A 21599-nucleotide genomic window follows, 5' to 3' on the forward strand; every position below is an offset into this window, starting at 1 on the left:
CACATGAGGCATCTTCGTTTTACCAGATTATTAATAACCCATATATGAACACACAACCAATAGGTAACCTATGTTAATTTGTACAGCTTATATATTCATACTTCTAGTACCGCTATATGCAATATGCAATTTAGGTTTCTCCATGTTATTTTGTTTCCTCTATTTATATTATTTTCAATTTTTGTTTTGAAGTGTTTAACTATTTTTTTACTTAAGTAGTATATTCTTTTTTATGTGGTTCAGTACTTTAATTTTTTAATTGTTAGTATTTTCTATGTAATGGTTTTTTTTAAAAAAAGAATGTATGCACGTGGTTAAGTGCTCGGAGAAGGCTGCAGAGCCTTAACTTCGCCACGTAAAAGAAATCATAAATAAATAAATAAATTCATGTTAACTACTACTTTAATGATGTCTCTTATTCATACATACGGTTCTGTTCTGCCAACTCAAAATAGTGGCGGAGAATCCCCAAAAGTACCTCAAAGCACATCATAGATGCGTTTATCAAGCATTAGCAAGATAGGTAATTTAAGATGTACCTTAAACTAATGGAAACAATTTGGGTTTACTCAAAGTGCTCTATTCGTAATAAGGCTACATTCCAAACTGTTTTAAAGAGTACCAACCCAGGTTGAGATGGAGGAGATTACCATTATTTTCCCCTTCCCTGGACGTGTTTCTCGCTACACCACTGAGCCTGGGGAAACTTAATAACATAAATATGATTAATTTTTGAAAGTAAAAATTCAGTTATATGTAGGCTTGTTCAAAAAACTGGCCATCCACATCTCTTTGAAACACCCTGTACTCTTACCCAGAGTCGGAATCAAATAAAACTGACCATCCACATCTCTTTGAAACACCCTGTTCTCTTACTTTGGATTTTCTTTGGCCAATTGAAATCTTTATTTAGAGACAGGATATTAGAATGACCTACGCACGGTTGCCAGAACATGACGTCAGACTTGGGTAATTTGAACAAAAATTTGAAAACTGTATTGTATTAATTTTTGTACTTTTTCCATACATTTAGCACTGTATTACAATACATCTGAAGTAGACACGTTATTTATATATAAACACAAAGATAAAAGAAATAATAATAGTGTTAATTACATACACTAAGTTAATAATTATGTCTTATATTTTGTCTATCATTATTAAATATAGAGTAAGTAATTATTACTTGTAGTGTATGTAGAAATCCTTGGATATACCCCGGTATATCTAATGCTAAAAAAAAAGTAATGACACTGATTTACTTAGATCGTGTAAAATTTTTATACAGTTAGCAATTCATATCTTCCTCTACCAAGTAAAAGCATCGTTGTTATAAATATTTCTGGAGTTCTTTTTAAAATTTAGCAATACAGTTCTGAGTCTTTGTATCTTTGAGAAGTTTATTGTAAAGCATGATACTAGCGTATTTACACCCTTTCTCATACAATACAGTTCTGTGTTCTACAATGGAAAACATTTGTTTCTTGTATCATGATTATGTTGTTCTACTCGTGTAAGTACACTCTCTAAGGGTCTCTTTACAAATATCACTAAATTTAAGACATACAAACAGGGTACTGGAAGTATACCATTTTTTTTAAATATTGGTTTGCCGTGGTCCTTTGGTTTACCAATGCCATCATTCTTATTATTCGTTTTCTGTATCGCAAAAATTACTTTGACTTTGTATGTATTCCCTCAAAATATAATGCCATATGTTAAATTTGACTGGAATAATCCAAAGTAAATTGTTTTAAAGGTAGAATCTTTTAATACGTTTTTAAGTAGCCCTACTTTAATTGCGAAATAAATCTGATTTAATTTTTTACTAAGCTTACTTATGTGCACACCACAGAAAAAAAAAATTATCTATCCAAATTCCTAAGAACTTGGTTGATTTCACATAGTCTATTTTGTTATTTTCAATTAAAATATTCACAGGCTGTGCATGTTTGTTGCACAAGTGATGAAAATTGATGCTTGTGTCTTTTAAGTGTTCAATTTGAGCTTGTTTTTTTGAATCCAGGGACATAGTATAGAAAGTATTTAATTTGAACTACCTTCAACATCCTCATTTTATTCCCCTTTTACTATAGTATTAGCGTCATCTGCATAAAGGGACAGTTCTGCTGGAACAATATTAGTTGGTAGGTCGTTAATGTATGTCAAAAATATTAACGGCGCTAATACGGATGCCTGTGGCACTCCACACGATATCTCTTGTTTCACCGATATGTGGACTGTAGTTTGGTATGTTTCTCTGTTATTGTATGTAATTTGTACTATTTGCTGCCGATTTTTCAGATACGATTTAAGCCATTTGGACGTGATGCCTCTTATTCCATAATCTTGTGGCTTTGAAAGAAGATTTCTATCTGACATTAGGTCAAATGCATTGGAAGGATCAAGGAAAACACCTATACACTTCTCCTTATTATCTAAACTTTCATGTGCAATTTATAGGAAATAATATATTGCAGTTTCCGTTGATTTCTCTTTTAAGAAGTCATGTTGCTCGTGTGTTATTAGATTATGTTTTAAGTAAAAAGGATGCTACACGGACAGTCATAGTGGTTTCTACAATTTTTAAGAAAGTTGAGAGAAGTGACATAGGTCTATAATTTTCAATATCTGATTTGTTGCCTTTTTATATATTGGTTTTATTTTTGCAATTTTTATATATTGGTTTTACTTTTGCAATTTTTATTATAGTCGGGAAAAATCTTCATTTAAAAATGACATATTTATAAGGAAACACAGGAGGTCAGCAAGATATTTAATGCTTTTCTTTACAATACTTGGCGATATGCCATCGACGCCAGCTGACCACTTACTTTCCATTCTCATAACCACTTTTATTATTTCTGTATTAGTAATTGAATGTACATAAATCGTATTGTTGCATTTTTTTGAACATTTCCGAACTGGGCAATGCTGACCCATTATTGTACATTTATCATAAGTTGCTGTAATAATTGTCAGGCGTTCTATATATACATACAATTACAAGGTTATAATCTACAATTTCTAGTGCACAAATTTCAAAATGTTTTTCTACATTTAAATATTTAAACCTAGTGCATTCTTACATTTTAGGCCCCTTTCCCCATATATACAAGCTTCCTCTTTATATGTATTGGAAACAATGGTAAAAGTCGTGGATAAATCATACTTTTGAATTCTCTATCTGGATAATTTGAAGTAATATAGTACAAACATTTTTAATGCTGGACAGACTGCAAAAGACTGGACAGATTGCAATGAGAAGAATTCAGTCTCAACTGATTTTCAGTTACCAGAGGCAATCGTAGGGAAGAGTGACGTAAAATCTCAACCTATGTGATGAAGAAGATGAAGATGAACTAAGCGATGAAGTAAAAGAACAGCGTGTGGCCAATCTCAGCAGCAAAGAGGTGGGTGGGGAAAACGTAGTGGTGTGGTGTGGAATCTGGAGACGCGCATTATTGGACCGTACTTCATCCACGGCTTCCTGACAGTGAGAAATATCGTGATCTGCTCAAGGATGATGTTTTCCTTGCTCTCGAGAATAAGGACGGTGATTTCCCATCTTTTTTCCAGCAAGACGGGGCTCCACCTCACTATGCGTTTGTTCACGCCAATGGCTCGATAGACAATTTCCGGTACATTGGATCCGAACCAAAAACGGTAGGTGTAAATGAACTGCACCACTGTCCCATTTAAAATTCCAAAGCTTCCAAGATGGCCGCCATGGCAACCATGTCGTGCAATATGGTCCATTACCCACCCCAATAACATATACCATGAACCAAGTGTGAACGCCAAGCCGTTCGTGTGCTACAGGGGTGTTAACCGACTTATGCCTCACCCTGTAAATAATTAAGATTGTTACTCATATTTGTAGTTTTCTGTGTTGATGCAGTGTTTTTGGTATTGTATTTTCCATGGTATATATGGTTTATGTGCGAGTATATGTTTGTCAGGGTGAACCATTTACCTTGGTACGTTCTTTGTAACTTTTAAACTAATGAACAAAAACGCTGATATTTTATACTGAGAGAGAGGAGACTGTTTGTTATACTTCGTAATATCACAATGTTAATAGTTCTGCCAACCCAACATAAAATTATATTGTTTTCAAACGGCTCTACCTCACGTTATAACATACTTCAAATCTGAATGTTAAATAAAAACTCTGTTATTTTTCAGTTGCAAATTAAAATTCACACAGTTCTGCTGGATAATATACATATTACAATTCTGCCTTGTACTGTATGAATGAGTCGTAGTTGTTAATGCAAATAGATTCTTTTGTTCGATTACATATATAGTTGTGCGATAAGTATATAAAATAAGTAATGTCAATAATTTACATTTTTAAAAAAACATTTTCACATGAGGGTTGTTTAAGCATATTAAACATTCTAATATTTTTTTCTGTGTGTATTCGGAATGTACTAGCACTTATTCTTGAATACCACCAAAATATAACACCATAGTTTATTATTGAAAAATCTTTACTACAGTATAAGGACTTGACAGTTTCCTTGCACAAACTACCTTGCAGTCTACGAAATGCGAAGCACAGCGAACTGAGTATCCCATGTTAAATTTTCATTAACATGTACCCCTATAAATTTAATAGATTTTGATTGATATAATTCTGCATAGTCTATAGTGAGTGGTATAAGTTCATTTCTTTGGTCCAGGAATCGAAATTTGACAATTCTAGTTTTTCCTAAATTCATAGTTAGTTTATTTGTTTAACCAATTAATAATTTTGTTAACGTCTATCTACTGAGCCTTCTTGCTTCGTCTACTGAGTCTTCACTGACAAGAACATTTATACATTAGCATACAACGTTCATTTGACACAGCCTAAATTGTTAACTAAATCATTAATGTACATAACAAAAGAGGGCCTAGTATTGACCCTTGTGGTACTCTTTTTGTTTGTCATTTTTAGTATTGTTTCAATTTTTTAATAATCGATTTTAAAACTGTCTGATATACAACGTTTTTGACTGTTAACTTTGTTTTGATAATTAGAACCAAATGTCAGCTATTGAGTTATAATTTTAATTTAAACAAAATATGATTTATTAATGGTTGCAGGCTTCGTTCTTTTACAAAATTAGCAAATAGTATAGTGGTAACACATAGAATAGATTGTTCCCTTACGGGATACCAATTTTTACTACCCTATCCACAGCTCAAGATAGGACAAAAAAAGGAAAAATGATTTACACCGCAACCTCCAGTCCCATCTTTCAGAAATAGTTTGATCTTTGTTAGCTAATATGCTCGTCTGTTGTATGTTGAAGTGATGATCCCCGCTGCTTCCACCCACCTTTTTTATTTGAAAGTTTATCTTGTCGTTTACTTTTCACCTTGTTAAAATTTACTTTAATACTTATTTATCTAAAGATTGGGTGTTAGCATGCGGGGTCAGGTTTAGTTCAATTCAAATCTGGTTTTTATTTATTGCTATTTAATGTTTCTTTAAACGTAATCTTTAGTCATCTACTATCTTAAAAATATTTTAAACACTTAATAACAAAATTTTTCCTTCGTCTTCCCAGGCGGGTATGTAACAGTATAGATGATTTGAACATTTCTCTTCTACTACTTACCTCTTTACAGACGCTAACAGTTTGACTACGTTCAGATAAATACTTCATCCAATTGTATGCCACATTTCTGATGTCATAAGAATACAAATTTTCTAGCATAATACCATAGTCTATAGAATCAAATGTCTTAGATAAATACCAATTACCAATATACCATTTACCAACTAAATTACCAATTACATGCTTTCTTTTGCTTATATCCATCGCTACATCAGAAATGAAATTAACGATTGTAGTGTTGGTTGATTTCTGGCTTTGAAACTATAGTATCACGAACATCGAAAAAGCTAAATTTTAGAGGGTTCTACAGCAGTAATAACGCATAGTGAGAGGAACAGGATAATGCATAAGTACCTTACCGTCGAATACTACGGTTATTATATGATGTATTTCAAACAAATAGAAACAAAATTATAAGGAATTGAATAATTTTACTTCTTTCATACTACTTTATTTTGAAAAAGTGTTTAATAAGTATCACATGCAATTCCCTAGATGGTTTTCGGATAAAGATCATAGTGTCGTGTACAGCAATTTGATATCTCAAATCATTCTGAAGGTATGAAAAGAAATAGTAAAATTTGATATATTGCTTAAAACGGCGTATTTGTGGGTTCTTTTTAAAACAATTTTTGATTTACTTTGCTGCCGTAACATTACAATAATATTTTTTGGTAAGTGTAATTACAATAAGTTCTCGAAAATACATAATTTTAAACAGTGTTACAAATGTTAACAGTTTTTTTTTTTTTTTTTTTAACCGTATCTCCAGAACAATTTAAGGTATAAAATTGCTGTAAGCGGCATTGGAATCTTCAGATCTATTGAAAACCATCTACGCAACTTGAGAAGATACATTTTAAGTAGTTTTTCGAAATAAATGCTTTCGAAAAAAAGTCAAATTTTAATCCCTTGTAACTTTGTTCGTATTTATTAGAAACCTATTATATCATGATCATAGTATTACACACTAAAGCACTTTGGATTTGTGTTGTCCCGTCTGTCTCATTTGCGTCATTACTGTTGTAGAGGCTACCAAAATTTGGATGTTTGTGATACTGTAGTGTCTTTAGTTTGCAACACTGCATAACAAATGTAACATTATAAGTTTTCATTTAACATGTAAATTTGAAACAAGTAATAAAACTGACGTAGTGCCATTCAAAAAATGAAACTGTTAAGTTGGCATCATTGTGATATCACAGAGTATGTCAAACAATGCCCATTTGCTGATATTTTCATGGTTCAAAATTTAGCCCTTTTTTATCCATTAGTTTAAAAGTCACGACGGAGTTATCAAGATAAATGGTCAGATTTTTTTTACTCACAAACAACCGTCATTAATAATACACAGTGTTATACAAGCGTGCTTTTGCCATACAACACTACGATTATAACGAGAACGTGTTTGCAGCCCCAATTATGGCTCTAGTGGTTAATTTACCAACTATACGTCTCACAGTCAAGAAATTTAAGACTTGTCAGGATATACTATATCCAAGGAAATTTCTTTGGCAGATTTGCGTCCATTTGTAGATAATCAAGGGTTATTGCAGCTAGGATTTTTGCATTATAGTGCAATAACAATTAATTCCCCCCCCCCCCATCTGTTCATTATTTAACTAGACTCGTCGTCATAGTAGAACATTTGCTTTTATTGCATGCAGGACAACTACTGTTAACATTTCTACGAGAATAATATTGGACTCCTCATGCTAGACAAGTTATCAAACTAGTATTATATAAATGTTAACCGTGTTTCAAACTGCAAGTTGTAACATCAGAACGACTAAAATATCAACTTTCATCACACAAAATGACCTCACGTTCATTTCGTAATACACAAATTGATTATGCCAGACCTGTGATACTCAAGAATGCACCTAAAAGCCATATCATGCGCAAGGACTATACGTACAGCTATATTTATTTGCCTAGCAATTACAGCTGTTCATTTGGAGTTAGTAACAGATCTAACAGAATCAACATTATAGCAGCACTTACATTTATATCACGAAGAGGAAGATGTTCTCATATTTTCAGTGGCAATGCATCCAATTATGTCGGAGCAAATCATGAACTAAATTCATACCACAAGCTATTCATTTGAGGAAGGCTCCAGGATTCAAGCCATAACTTGACATTTTATTCCTCCGAGATCTCCACATTTTGGTGGTCTTTGGGAAAGTGTCATCAAGTCAATTATCATCTAACGTGAGTAGCTTAAAACACCGCACTCACAAATGAAGAACTGAGTACTACACAGATAGAAGCATGTCTCAATTCTATACTACTACAGTTTTGTAGAATGACGCTATTGACCCTACCTATCTTAATCCTGGTTATTTTCTTGTTCCTTCACCATTGACAAGTTTGTCTGAACTAGACTTAACAGATGCTAAAGGAACTTACCTAAATGGCAACGTATTTAACAGATGCACCAATACATTTGGAGGATACAGGGGAAAACACGCTAAGTCACATTTCGTAAATTTTTCAGGAGAGAGGTTTTTTAAAGCATGGACAAAGCGGATTCTTTCTTATATGGGACTCCTTTAATCGTTCAGAAAATGGGATCAAGCTGTTACTTTCGCAGTGTTGTTATACTATTTGTAAGATGCCGCCTTTAGCTGTCTGAAGGGACAAATATCTCAAAATCATGTAATTTGGATTTAGCGTGTTTTTCCCTTGTACCTTTCATTTGGAGACGTAGGTTTACATATTATCTTCAAGGATTTCAATATCGGAACAAATAGAAGAGGATATAAGAGAACTCGGAAGCATATTGAGGAAAGAAGATAACCTTCCACGTTTCACCCTTATCATGACATGTGGGAGTAGTCCACAAAGTTTACAAGGGCAAGATGGATTTGTATGGTGGTAAAAATCAGAACAAAAACTGGGAATTATAACGTTCGATAACCAAGTGGTTCCTTGGAATTAAAGCATTCTATCAATTCTGTATTTCCTTATTTGTTGATTGCATCCAATCAAGAGAAGGAAGTATATAGGAACTGTATTTCCTTTAGTTGTATTAACAGTACTGATATTTGAAGGTTGGCAGCAGCACTACCAAAACAAAAGAGTATGGTGAGCAGTGTAAGGAGTTGAGCGCACAAGTACTAAATGTTCAACATCATTTTGTTAAAGGTTTGAAACTACAATATTCTGCAATAGGATTCAATTTCTTCCAAATAGCATCAATGTAGTTTTGTGTATTCAATATACTTTGTACACAATACTTTATACTTTACACAACAGTTACTTTATATGCATCACTGAAAACCATTAGCATCATTGAGTTTCATTGTGGTTTCAGATTTCAAAAATATTTTCTTCTTCTTCGAAAGCTCAAGTTCTGTTTTACAATGTGTTCATTATTTAAAAAGGAATACCATGATAATTTTTCTTTTGGGGGATTCAATTTATTAATCTTAAGAGATTTTTTTAACTAATTTATTCCTCATAGACACCACATTATGATCACAATTAAGTAATGACACTCATCAATACTCGTATAAGCATACGTACCTTTAAACAGATATCCTTTAACTGTGAGTTATCTATGAGTTTCGCAAATTCATAGGCATGAATTACTGAAGTGTAATTGATGTTTTCCTCTACACATTTAATGCATTCGTTCATCAAGGATGGTATACAATATTTGTTTGCAGCGTATATCAAATCACATGCTTCAGTCACATCAGTTAGAGCATCTTTAAAACAACCGCAGTACATCCATCTTCAAAGGAACGTGAAAAAAGAAAAGAAATTAAAAACATTGTTGTGAGATTACATTGAAAGCTAAAATTAGACAAGTAAAATTTCATACAATGTATAACTTTCACTAATATGTGTAGATCTTCTACTATATTATACAGGAAGTTTGTAAATATTACACCGATCTGGATAATTCTTTCATAATTGAAAAGCATATTTTTAAGATTATGCTCAGTGGCGGATCTAGCTCGGGGCCGGGGGGATAGGCCTTCCCAATTTTTTGGGTGACAAAAATAACTGATGCTATTATTTATATATTTTTGAAAGTTTATAGTAAACTCATGGTATACCTATCATAGGCTGAGGTCTGGCTGGACCCCCCAGTTTTTACCTTCTAAATCTGTCACTGGTCATGCTTTAATTAAATGTGCTTATTACATGTGTAATTTTAACATTATTTCATACTGTTTTCAATCGTTGGTCATAGAGGCTCAACATTCGGCATATGAAGGCTTCAGAAAGTACAAATATATCAACCACTAACGAATTCAACATGGCGGAATCAGGGAGAATGCTTTTTTTTTTTTTTTTTTAACGTTTAAGTGCACAGGCAGCAAACTTGCAAAGTGGATGTTTTTCTGATACACGTAGCTAGAAAATTTTGTTCACGTGCACGAAATTAGGGGATTTCATCTTGAAACGGTAAATTCAATTTTGCGGGAGCTAGGAACAGACCACACAGACGCACACAAAGCCTGAATGTACAAGTAAAAGCATAAAATTTGCTTTGATAAACATATATGCTCATCTTATACACTTGCTTGACTTTTGGAAATTTCATTTCTAAAGATGGGAAAAGGTGTTGAACAGTTGACGTAGTCATCTATTTAAGTCTTCTAGAGACTTCTTAATAAGTTTGTTCCCAAAGTCTTCATCTAACTTCAAAATGTTATAACTTAAAAACAGATAATTGTATTTTAACGAAACGCTTACTGTTCGAAAGAAGGAATGTTCAAGTTTTGTTTGGGGTAGTGGAATTATTTTTCCTTTATGGACTCTTAGCAAATCATAATTATAAATACACACTGCAATTACTTTCCGTAATAGGTTTGTTAAGTCCAAGTCCAAAATTTGGAGGCCAATAACTCAGAAACTAAGCGTACCCACTTGACCAAATTTGAAATGTTGGTAGATCAACAAGCTCAACATACGTGTGAAATACCATGATGCAGGCATTTGATTTTTCATCTATTCACTATCAAATTTAGGGTTTGGACTTTGATTACAAGTAACTCGAGGACCAAAGATCTGCAAAATATGCTACTTCATGAAGGTCTACCACCATGCAAAATTTAGTCAAGATCAGGTGAGCTCCATCAATTCGCTTTTAGTTGAATTTCTTGATAATATTGAGTTCAAACCCAAATTCGATGGCCATTAACTCGAAAACTATAGATCTGTACAAAGCTCGTCTACCTTTACCACCATCCAAATTTGATCAAGATTGAATTGGTTTTATCGATCGTGATTTTAGATTTTTTTTTTTTTTAATTTCACCAATTCCAAACCCAAATTTGATTGTCAATAATTCGAAAACGAATGGTCTGTATATTACCATATTTCGTTAACATTAAGCTACACGAGGTCAACTACTATACTAAATGTGGTCAAGATAGGATTAGTATCGTCGATACTATGCCATGTATAATGGCATTTTAAGAACCCGAACTTTCATGGCCAATAACTAAGAACCAAGGCCCGTACACCATCATATTTCATATGTGTACTAAAATTGTCATAATTTATCATCTTTTATTTAAAACAAATGTGCCTTTTTGATTTTATGTTTTCTTCTTAATTACCGTGTGGCAGAGATCTTTGTCTAGCTTCCCTAAGATAAGCCTGCCCTATGAGGCAACAGACTTTGTTTCATTGTTCACAATTTCCTGGTTCTACTGCGTCTCGGTTACAGTCGATATGAGGTTCGGCTTATAGCAGAAGTGGAAAATTTATATCAAAGGTTCTTTTTTATTTTACACATTTATGTATGCAAAAAACCATCGAGATGATTTGTTCTAAATAATTCAAGAATATACAAAATGGAAATCTTCTTTGTTTGGGTGTGAATAAACTTATGCTCATGAGGATATGAATTTACTTTACTTTTATGCAGCCTTAAAAAAATTAAATACTTACTCATGTATTTAAGTACATCGTGATTTTATTAGGAAGACCTAGGCGCATGTATGTAATAATAATAATAAAAAAAATGTAATAAACGGCCATTTTTATATATATATACATTCAACTAGAACTAGAATATCTACACAAAATTTGGAATTGACCTATGAAAACGGCACGTTTCTAACACTTGTGGTTTTCGAGATCTCATTGTCGAAAGGATTGAAGACAAACATAAAAACCTAGCATTTTAATATATAGACTAGCTGAACTTGCGCTGTCTACTCAGTGCATCGTTCTGTTATGACCATGAATCTCCTTCCCACTGTGCATGTCTCCTTACCCACACCACTAACGCTCTCGCCTTCGGTGCGACTGATCCCGGGTTCGATTCCCAGTGGGGGCACTCGGTCGAAAAAGTGTCAAGCGCTTTTTCAGGCCAGCCAGCCATCCTGAATGAGGTTTTCCTGGACTTTCCTTATTCACACCAGGCAAATGCCGGGATGGTATCTAAGTTATAGATCCTAGGCCGCTTCCTTCCTTCCTTTTCCTCGGGTAGTGTGCTCGCCGAGGGACGTCATCCCTCAAAAACGAATCGAGCTAAACGGCCATAGATGCCAAAAGCTCAGAAATCTAAATCCTATTCCTTACCCATCCAGGTAAAGGATAGGAGACTCACAAAGGAAGTGAATTGCTATGTATATAATTATAGATGTTGGAGTGAGTTTGTAGTAAATTTGTAGATGTAACACGATATCAAGTGGAAATATTTTTTTCTAATAAATCGCGCGTCTCCTGAGGCCTTTGAAGTTGCCAGCATGCAATAGGTTTTGCCATTCAGATATAAACAAAGCGCCTGCAATGTCCGTCAACCAGCCATACGCAACTTTTCTACTGGTTGCCTAACCGTAGTTTCGGCCTGCAACAATGTTAATCTTATGGGTCCAAAACGGCCCTTGAAATGTTGAATAGAACAATACCGATTTTTTAAAATTTGAATGAAAACTGGACAATCTACACAAAATTTGGAATCGACCAGCGAAAGCGTTTTGGAATCGACGTTTCTAGCACGTGTGGGTTTCAAGATCTCATTGTCGAAAGGCAATAAACATATAAACCTAGCATTTTAATATACAAACTAGCTGAACCTGTCGCTCTACACAGCGCATGAACATGAATGATGAATCTTCTTGCCATTTCTTACATCTGTACATGTCCCATTACTTACACAAATGAAAGACGTCTTGATAAAAATAGGCAAGGGGTACCATAAAGGGGAGATTTTTTCAATATCTCGCACCGTTCGCATGATTGATCCTACTTCCGGTTGGAGATTTTAGTTCATGTATGATCAGTGTTTTTTTTCTTCTTGCATGCAGTAAGCAAGTACATTACACACACTTAATTATACTATCAGTGATATATGTGTTCATTGAACAAAACACTCCAAACCATAAGGATTCATCTTAGCCTGGAGAAGTGGTTATTCTTCGTTTTCATTATAATTTGGCCATGAAACAAACGCCTGTGAGATATACAACTCCTGTATATAACCATATTATGTTGGAATGTACAACTCATAGGATATGATGCCTTTTTAAAATTTCAACACTTTCAATATACCCCTAAAAAATGTAATAAAGAAATAACGGCCACATTTTTTAAATATTCAATTAGAACTGGACAATCTACATTGGATTCGCCCAGCGAAAACGGCACGTTTTTAGCACTTGTGGTTTTGGAGATCTCATTGTCGAAAGGATTGGAGACAAACATATAAACTCGTCTTTGGAGTCACTTCCTTCGAAAAGGCGTGGGATCCAAATCCGAGATATGGCACACAATAGGCTACAAACTTATCGCCACAAGTATATGCAGAGTTCACTTCCTCTATGGTTAACAACAACCATCTGGTAATGATAATTAGTCCAAATAAAGATATCCAGATGGCGTACCAAAAGGCAGGACATCTCTATCACACTCACTATGCTACAACGAATGTTCTAATTTCATGATCTACCTCTTGCAACGCTACTCTGCGTAACGATACTCAGCATTGCACTTTATTTTCTGACATTGACCTACCAATAATAAAACGTTGTCTGAAAATATTTCGACACTTTACTAAAGCAAGGAACTTGAATTAAATTTCTTCAAACATCTTGACAATTTGATGTTATTAGGAGTTTCTAGTACGAAGCGCAGTGTAGCCACATCAAGCAACCTTTTCATAGTAGAGTACAGGGGAAACCACACTTATCTCACACTGGTTGAGGATTGAATTCTTCACTTCCTTCAACATTCAATACAGTTGAAAGGATACGGTAGTGAGAACCTGAATGGTATTCTCGGGAACAAACCTTACGTGACAATTTTTTTACGAAGCTATCCTACAAAATAGCTTCACACAGTTCGTCTCGTAACTTGCTTTGAAGGATTTTATTTTATTTTTTTTTTAAATGATACACTCAATGTACCACATACTTAATTCAGTGATTTAAATCCATTATACGGTTAATTAAACTACATAACTCTAATCGTATACCGTCATATTGACTTGTACCACAGAAATGAATATATTTAAAGAATCTATATAATTATAATTAACTACGATAATAATTGTTCGTTTAGCATATGCAATATAAATAGTACTCCAAAATTTCCTTTTAAATACCAACTTTTTTCAGTTTCCTTTCCGTTAAAATAGCTTAGATCTTAAAAGAAAGTTTCATGCCTTAAAAAATTATGAATCTCACTATTCGCTGGACTCTGAAGTCCACACATTGTTTAATATTTATTATTTCAAAAATAAAAATGACATTACCATAATAAGTAAAATATCTGTTAACTAAGTAAATTTTTACTCTACACCACGAACACTGTTTCTGTTTAAAAGTCCCTTTTCATTATATTTCGGTTATCTCTGTGACCATGATCCCAGGCATGTACAGTGTGAGCTAAGACTAACATTATAGTTCCATTTAAAATAATGTTCCTTGTTCTGTAAAGAGAAAAGAGCTTCCAAGTACTCTAGAAACCACATTTACTATCAATTAAATTACACGCTTGTCAATTTTAATCTAATCACTTCCTATATGTTATCGTAATATCACTTACCATACAAGTCGACATTTGAAGTTTAAATGGCGGTTAATCCCCTACATCGACCCGTCTAGACACTTGGTCATGGTCATAAAGCTGACAGGGTGAAAGTCTTATATCCATATTTTAACAACACTGAAAGAAATGTGTTCAAATATTTCTTCACTAGAACAGTAAAACCTGAACTGAACTAAGACCCGGGTAACCTTGATCATCGATGGAACAATATCTTACTACTTGTAAGTTAAATTACAAGAGCAAATTAAAATACAGTTATTTATTTCAGAACTTATACATTGCATAAGCTGCAACCAAGTGACATCATTTTGTAAGACAATTCCCACATTGTAACTATAACAATAAATCAATTTAGAAAAAAAAACAAAAAAAAAAAAAAAACTGTATTTCTAAACTTATGCACAGAACAAGCTTGAATCTAATGATATCAGTTTATGAGGCAGCCCATACGTTGGAATTTGATGTTGCAACATTGATTCAGTCTTTTTGAAGTCATCAGTTTAGGAAAATGTGCTCTGACACGAATAATTGTATAATAAAACTATACAATTAGATTTAAAGGTCACGTAATTACAGTGAAGTGAAAACTACGAGTGATATTGTTAGAGGTTGCTTATTATATAATTTTTTGAGGTAGTGGAATGTACTGAATATATGCTATAAAAGTTCTCTGTAGAACTGGTAACACGCCAGGAATTAACTCCATAAAAACAATATAATTTCTTTAAAGTAAACTTGTATGGTACGTGATATTGAAATATAACGGTGACATCTTATGATAAAAGTTCAGTGAAGTGATTGAATTAGTATTGACAAGAGTGTAATTTAACTGGTAACAAGTGTGGCTTCTGGAATACTTGGGAGTTGCTTTCCCTTTACAGGACACGGGACATTATTCTGAATGGAATTATAGTGATAGTCTTGGCTCACATTGCACATCGGATCGTAATCACAGAGATGACCGGAATATTTTTCCGATGTTATTTATATGGGACATCTTTTACACCCTAAAATTATTGGGCACTTCCTGTAGGGCTACAATGATTAAATTTGGCATGATTGTAGCCTTCCGAGATTAACCCACAAGAAAATTGTCAAAAATGAATATTTTTAATTTTGGGTAGATCTAAAGGGGGTATGTAGAAATCTTCCATGTTATTTAAATAGGCGTTTTCTTGGGATACAAAATTTTAGCTTTTAGCTAATTAAAATAGGGGGAAAAAAACTTGAAAATTGGTATAATTAAGAAGCCCCCAGCTGGCCAAATTTTGGAAATATTAAAAACAAATGCATGAACTTCATTCTTGATGCAAAGGCTGATAATAACACATGCGAGATCGTAAGCCGAGCAAATGTGGGAGTCTGGGAGGCGAGACCCCAGCTGGTCAAAAACCAGTAATTAAAATAGAGTCTTGAACAGGAACGGTGTCTGAGGTGCAAGATAAAGAGTTTATTTATAATTATGTACCATATTCAGTAATTGTACCACTGAACCGGTTTTATATCATGCAATCTGATCTAATTGATGCAATAAAATCTACCTTCAATTTCAAATCATTAATATGTATAATATGGTTCAGTGTAAAATCACCATACCTCATCGTCAACCTTAAAATGACAATCGGCAAACGACTGTGTTTCCATGATATGACGTAATTTGTCTCTCAATTCTGGTTTCTGTTCCTGCCAGTTATCCATTGTATCCATTGTTTATATTCTGAAATTAACCAGAAATTTAACGATATTAATCAAATTTACATAAAATCTCAAACAAATCACTGCTAGTAGAACTGAATGATAAGACATTTCTATGGTAAAATTAATTATATTCTCTGTGAGAAACAATCTATTTTATTTTCAAGTTTACGGTTTACGCTAAAGAACAAAGAATATTCAGTAATCTTGGGTAATGACGACGGTTCTTCAATTAAATAAAATCAACGTGTTACAAGGTTACACTGAAAGTTTCGGGAAAATGACAGAACGCAAATACATCAAAGTATAGCAATTTTTTTTTTATTGCTTTTCAAAGTACTTCCCCTGTGCAGCAATGCACTGTTTCATGCGATACAACCACATCTTGAAACGGTTATGCCACTCCGAAGTTGGAACCTGCGAAACATGCAGTTTGTATGCCTCGATGGCTTCTTCTGGAATGCAAAAGCACTTCCCACGCAACATGTTCTTGATTGTTGGGGAAAAAATTCACTGGAGGCTAAATCAGGGGAATAAGCCGGATGTGTCATGACTAGACTTCGGATTTTTGCATATTTGCATGTTTTTTTCCTGATGTGATATTGATATGCTCTTTAAACAGAAATTCGTTTCAGGTGTTTTGGGGTAAAATAGTAGAGTTTTATAGTGCATATATTTGCATATTTCGGAGGTTAGTGCATGTTTATGTCGTTACTGCATATAAATGCATATCTAAAGGAACGACCAAATTGATAGTTTTCAATGTCCAACAACTTTCCTCATAAATTGAATTTCAAGTTTCTGATATAAATTAGACTCAAGATCTTAAAATGGTTTATTGTTGTCGGTTTACAATATCTTCCAAGGTCATGTGAAAGGAGAATAACAAAAGGGTGAGTGATTCATCCTCCCGACAATGATGCGTGACTGTCACCTTTTTGGAAGAAGATATAAATAACGGTGTCAAATCACCCACAACAAAATTTCCACGTCATCCATCTCAGAAGTTAAAGTTGCTACTGTTGTGTGTGTGTGGATTTTGAAATTGTGTGGTCTTGTGGCAGTATAAGAATGCCAAAAGAAAAATCTGGATCCATTTAGTTGTAGTGAGACATCTTCAAACTCGAATTTTAACTAGCTCAGAATTTTGTCCAATTTTTGTCCACCCAAGAAAGAAATTTGTACCATTCAAATAAACGAGAGAGGGCCATTTCAAAATTTGTTCTCATCGATCACCTGTAGTGCGGAGTCTTAAAACTTGAATTTTAACTACCTCAGAATTTTGTTCAATTTTTTTGTCCTTTTTTGTCCACCCAAGAAAAAAATTTGTACCATTCAGATAAACGAGGGAGGACCATTTCAAAATTTCGGCCACTTCAATCACCTGTGGTGCGACATCTTAAAATTCGAATTTTAATTAGCTCAGAATTGTGTCGAATTTTTAAACATTTTTGTACCACCAAGAATAAATTCTGTACCATTGAAATAAACCAGGGACGGTCATTTAAAATTAGGCCACTAAAATTACCTGTACTAAGACATTTTCAAATTCGAATTTCAGCTATCTTGATGGTACAAAAATCTCCAAAAAATAGGGAAAATTCTAAACTAGTTAGAATTCGGATTTAAAGATGTCACACTACTGGTGATTGAAGTGGCCAAAGTTTTGAAATGGCCCTCTTTTGTTAATTTGAATGGTACATTTTTTTATGGGACAAAAATGTAAGGAAATTGGGCAAAATTCTGAGCTAATTAAAATTCAAATTTGAAAATGTCGCACTACAGGTGATCGAAGTGGCCGAAAATTTAAATGGCCCTCCCTCGTTTATATGAATGGTACATTTTTTTTTTGGGTGGACAAAAATGGACAAAATTCTGAGCCAGGTAAAATTCAAATTTGAAAATGTCGCACTACATGTGATCGAAGTAATAAAAGTATACAGGTATAACAATACACAATTCTCCCTCATACTTATTTTGTCTATCAATACAAAACTTGGTACACACACTTCTTATCCCCTATACTATTTTTCGAGATACATTTAGATTGTCTACTTTTACCCGAGGCCACTCCAGATGGGTCCAAAGTTGATGGGAGGGATTTTTCCCATTCTTTCACCTGTTCAAATGCATTATGGGCCCCAATACATAGCACCTCTGGAAAGCTTGTTTCATGCTGAAGAGAATTAACTATAAATTATGGTTTTCCAATGAACAGTGTTGATGCGATAGCTATTTCACTGCGATTTTCTTTATACCAACAGAGTTAATGGACCACAGGGACTTACTCCGTTGTCCATGGTACCTAATTTTTTGTGCATGAACATATCTTTATGTTTATCGAATAGACTAGGTTTGACTCGGATGTCCCGATGGCACGTTCATGTCTGTTCCTTGTTAGCTAGTTAATATTCAATTTTGAAGATGTCTCACTACAGGTGATCAAAGTGGTCGAAACTTTCAAATGGCCTTCCTTTGTTAATTTAAATGGTATAATTGTTTTCTATGGTGGACAAAATTCCTGAGCTAGTTAAAATTCAAATTTGATGATGTCGGACTACAAGTGATCGAAGTGGTTGAAATTTGTAAATGGCCCTCTTTAATAATTTGAATGTTATAGTTTTTTCCTTGGGTGGACAAAAATTGAACAAAGGTGTCGCAGTACAACTACATGGGCCCGAAAAATCTTCTAGAAGTTACCTCCTGAAGCAATAGATTGAAGTTGAGAGACGTTAAAAATTCAAGATGAAAATATATTTTTCAAAGTGTATGCTAAACAAGTAATACTTTCAAAGTAAGTAAGTTTGTTTTCAGAAAAGGACATTCGTTTGTTCGACAGCAAAAGCTCAAACTTCAGCAACGCTCTTTTTTTTTTTTTTTTTGCCTTATATTTTCATAGCAGTTTCAAGTCTGGTAAGAAGTTTATGCAACTATGAAACAGCCTAGATGTAGTTTTCTTTTTGCATACTTGACAGAGTTCATTCCAAAGAAACCGTTGAAAAATGTATTTCGGGAAGAAATGAACAACCTTTTTAAAAATGAGCTCTAAATATGAGAGTATTTAAATATAAGCTTGTGTTGCTTTCATACACACCTCTGTCTCGAAACGTAAATTCCCTACTAACGAGGGAACCTATCCAAGTGTAACTCTGACTTCGAGTCGAGACTATGGCCGGTGGATACCTTGTCCCAAAAGAACATAACACGAAAAGGGATACATTCTCGATCGCAACCATTGCGAAGATATTGTCACAACTTAACGGATTTAAAAGCGTGGCCATAGATATTCTGATGTAGATTGTATTGACATTTTGACCAGTTGCCCGTTTGCACAGGGTTATCGTAGAGAGTTGAGATTTGTTCTATCTTTTTTTATTTAACAATAGCTTTCATACAGTATGCTTCTTGACCGCAGACAGTATGCTCCATTTGCAAATTTTGAGTTGGACCCCGCCTGGGACCCTGCGAGTGCCCCGGGGACTCAATTTTTCATTCAAAAAGTGCTGGGCTTCCCACACTAATTTGATATGTATTCGCTGAGTTTCCTTACCCGACCGTTTCCGAAAAGTCTGGCCTGGAATCTGACTTTGTAATGTATAGTATGGAGCTCAATTTCAAACTTTTCACGCTTATATCTCCGCAACGGTTGCGATCGAGGATGTATCCGTTTTCGTGTTATGTTCTTTTGGAACAAGGTGTCTAACGGCCATAGTCTCGACTCGAAGTCAGAATTACACTTGGATAGGTTCCCTCGTAAGTCTTCAGTTATGTTTTCGATAACTTTCCCTTCTTCCCATTTATTCCTTGTTCAAATAACTTTATTCCATTTAAAGTATCAATATTATAGTCTACATTGTAAATTATTGCCGTTTGAGAGGACAATGCTACGGTAGAAGAAAATTGGATACAAAAAATAATTTCAAGTGGATTTATTTTCTTTTAGACAAGAACATAAGGGTTTTTAATATAGACTTTTAATACAGTAAAAATTGCCTTCAACAGACCTCTTATTAAACGAAAATTTATTTTAAACTGAAATATTTCACGATCCCATGAATTTAAAGGTAAAATAAAATGTGTTAAATTCTCTTGATTATGCGGAACCTGTGTTGCGAACAACGGATATTAAAATACACTTTTTAACAGAAATTTTCAAGTTCCGTAATGCACTGTTTAAAAAAAATTTAGACATTCTGTGAGAGGATAGGTATATGAACTACGTTGTTTGTAAAGGTCTTCGTTTACTTGTTACCCTACACATTTACGCTTTAGTCCACCACAATGTAAGGCCCTAGATACCGTGCGGATTTTTGAACGAAGTGCAATTTACATAGTTATCTGCAAATACCAATAACGCGTTCTCTAGCTGTTCTAGAGACATGCACAAGGAGCATAATATACACAATAGATCAAAAGGGAGCCAAAAGTAGAGGGAGGAGCGCTGAAAAAGGCATAGCATCTACTTCTTGTCTTGGCATTTGAAACCGTATGTAGGCTTTTTTTTTTTTGTTTGTTTTGTTTGTTTGTTTACTGTAAGTTTTATGTGTATTAATTCGTAGCATAAATAAATAATATAATTGAGTATGTTAGGCCTATATACAACATTTTATTTTATCTTACTATGTCCATTATATATATGTACCTTATTTATTTTTCTAAGCATAGAGCTATCTTGGTTAAGTTTGAAACCTTTAACGGAAATATTTGCGAGCCCTGTTCAATTTCTCTAGGCAGGTTTTATTATGAGCTTATGTCAGAAAGGTTTATTTACTTTTCTTAGTATATTTATTCTTTATTCACAGATACTTGGCGCATTATTTGTAAAACAATGGCGGATCCGGGATATGATCAAGGGAGGGGCTAAACCATAGTTTGCATCTTTATCCAGTGTAAAGCAGGATTGAAATACATTTTATCCCGTTTATACCTGAGCGTCAAGGAGGGCCCGCCTGTATATATAGAAGTAGATGTATTTTAATTTCACATACTGACTGTGAACTGTTTGGACCCGAAGAAACAAAATTTATTTAAGAAGCCTTGGACGCTTGCGGAGCTGAAAACATTAAAAGCGACCTTGCATTTATCAATACTCATTTCAGTTCATAACGAGATTAGGAGAGCGATGATTAGGACTCTTTGCAGTGCATTTGAACTGTTTGATTCAATAACGAAGCAGAAGCCCTAAGACCAATCGGACAAGCATTTCTTCGAAACGCATATTCAATAGACGCGAAAAATCCTGGCATTAAATTCTTGTCTAATGTGAATAAA

General features: G+C 34.1%; 1 protein-coding gene across 1 annotated transcript in view; it reads right to left on the reverse strand.

The window, feature by feature from the left end:
* LOC145662379 (BTB/POZ domain-containing protein 6-B-like) overlaps positions 1-21599 on the reverse strand; it is a 127591-nt gene that overhangs the window by 83756 nt on the left and 22236 nt on the right. The window contains exon 2 of the mRNA XM_081727896.1: positions 9144-9354. The gene's annotated coding sequence lies outside the window, so the exon portion shown is untranslated. The remainder of the gene's footprint in view (positions 1-9143; positions 9355-21599) is intronic.

Source organism: Thermobia domestica, chromosome 10, assembly GCF_964235325.1.
Source record: "Thermobia domestica chromosome 10, izTheDome1.hap1.1, whole genome shotgun sequence".
In the NCBI taxonomy this organism is placed as follows: Eukaryota; Metazoa; Arthropoda; class Insecta; order Zygentoma; family Lepismatidae; genus Thermobia; species Thermobia domestica.